The following is a 2338-nucleotide window of genomic DNA, read 5'->3' as shown; positions in this document are numbered from 1 at the left end:
ATGGGTGAAAATCTGGAAAGAATGACAATAGACTAGTCTATTTACTAGCATTATGATAGTTATCCCCACTGTTTCTCAGCATTGAGCTGCAAATAGATTTGAAAGAGGCAACGTTAATAACATATGAACACAAACTAATCACTGTTCCCATGAAAAATAAAAAACAGTGACTACTTCTATTAACAGATGTGTGAAATATAAAGATACCTAAAATATTTATAGTAATTAGCAAACTTAGGATAGTTACAATCAGGGATGCCTGGGTGGCTTAGTTGTTTAAGTGGCTAAGTATCCACCTTTGGGTCAGATTATGATCTCAAGGTCCTGGGATCAAGCCCCACATCAGGCTCCCCCCTCAGCAGGGATTCTGCTTCTCCCTCTCCTTCTGCCCCTTCCCCCTGTTCATGTTCTCATGTTCTCTCAAATAAATAAATAAAATCTTTTTAAAAAATACTAACAATCAGTTTGTATTTTTAAAAATAGATAAAATATATCACTCCAACCTTTTCTTGTATTTCATATTTTATATTTAAGTTGTTTTCTTCACATTTAAAGTTTTAAAAATAATGTAATTCTGGCTTTAGAAGTAGCAGTATATTCTAGGACACAGATTTGAGTATCTAGAGGCCAAGTCTTTTGATTCATCACCAATAAAAAGATCACTTTTCTAAAACTAAGAGATTATAGTTCTAAATATACAATGCACTACTTGTGTCAATTTCAACAAAAAGTTGGTTTTCTGGGTCTCAGTTACCTTTTCCTATACAATGGGAGGAATAAGGTTTTCCTTTCCCACATCACAGGGTTTTATGAAAATCAAAAGCTGTAATTTGCACTTTCACTTTCAAAGCAATAAACTATGACAACAGCCATTGTTTTGTCTTTTTCTATTTAACATCTTTGAAGTTCAGCCTGATATCAAGGCACCCATTTCTAAATGATGGCACAGATGCACTAGAAAAATTAGAGAATAACCAAAAATTTTATGATGATGTTTGAAATTTAGATCACCTTTACCAATTTAATAAAGTATATATAACATTTGTGAAATAAGGACTATAGAAAGTATCACACAGAAAAAAAAAATTCCTACACTGACATTCTAAAATCTTCTTTAACTAGAAAATTGAATTACTGGGGCACCTGGGTGGCTCAGTCATTAAACGTCTGCCTTCGGCTCATGTCATGATCCCAGGGTCCTGGGATCCAGCCGCATGTCGGGTTCCCTGCTCAGTGGGAAGCCTGCTTCTCCCTCTGCCACTCCCTCTGCTTGTGTTCCCTCTCTGCCTGTCTCTCTCTGTGTCAAATAAATAAATAAAAATCTTTAAAAAAATTTAAATTAATCATAAGAAAATAAATATGGAATTTCTTTAAAGAATTCTTTTAATGCATTAAAATATGATCTCTTTTATTTGGCATATATATATATATTATATAACAAAATCTACATGGTGAATTTTGTTTCCAAAAGTAAATTGGAAAAAAGAAAAAACTGCACTAAGATTTTGATTGTTTTTGTTTTTGTTTTGCTTTCTTCTTCCTGTGTTTCTACTCCTTTTGTTTCTCCAATGCCCAACGTCTTCATGATAACCTCTTATGAAGGCCCACTGAGACATCTCAAACTATGCCCATCCCCAAATATTTGAACCTTCAAAGTGAACTTTCTTTTCCCCTGACCCTTGCCATTCACCAGAAATTCTAGTCCCTTTATACAGCTGTATTTAAGAGGCAGCTATATGAAAATAACTCAATTAATCTACTTCTTATTTTTAAGATTTTATTTATTTATTTGACAGAGATCACAAGTAGGCAGAGAGGGAGGTGGGGGGTGGGGAGGAGGGAAGCAGGCTCTCGCTGAGCAGAGAGCCTGATGCGGGGCTCAATCCCAGGACCCTGAGATCCTGACATGAAACAAAGGCAGAGGCCTAATCCACTGGGCCACCCAGACACCCCAATTAATCTACTTCTTAATAACAAATGACAGACTTTTAACCCTTCCTATGATGTTTGTATTTTTAAAGAGGAACCAAAAATATCCTCATGAATTTTTTATTTTTTATTTTTTCAAAAATAGGTCACCTTGAGGAACAAAATTTCCAACTGAGATTAGGATTTGGGGGCAAAGTTTCACTTTTGAGAGCACTTTAAGCTGTGAACAATGAACCCTTCATATCGACGATCCTGCCCCACTGAATATAAAGGTTAAATTTGTCATTCAAACCCAATTATCTTATTAATCATGCAATGGTCATTCATGCCCCCCCCCCAACAAATTTAGAATGGCAATAGCAGACCTTCTTGCAGCAGGCAAAATTTGGGAAGAGGCTTCTATTTCCAA

The sequence above is a fragment of the Mustela erminea genome, chromosome 8 (assembly GCF_009829155.1).
Source record: "Mustela erminea isolate mMusErm1 chromosome 8, mMusErm1.Pri, whole genome shotgun sequence".
NCBI lineage: Eukaryota > Metazoa > Chordata > Mammalia > Carnivora > Mustelidae > Mustela > Mustela erminea.
This window is presented reverse-complemented; position numbering follows the sequence as displayed.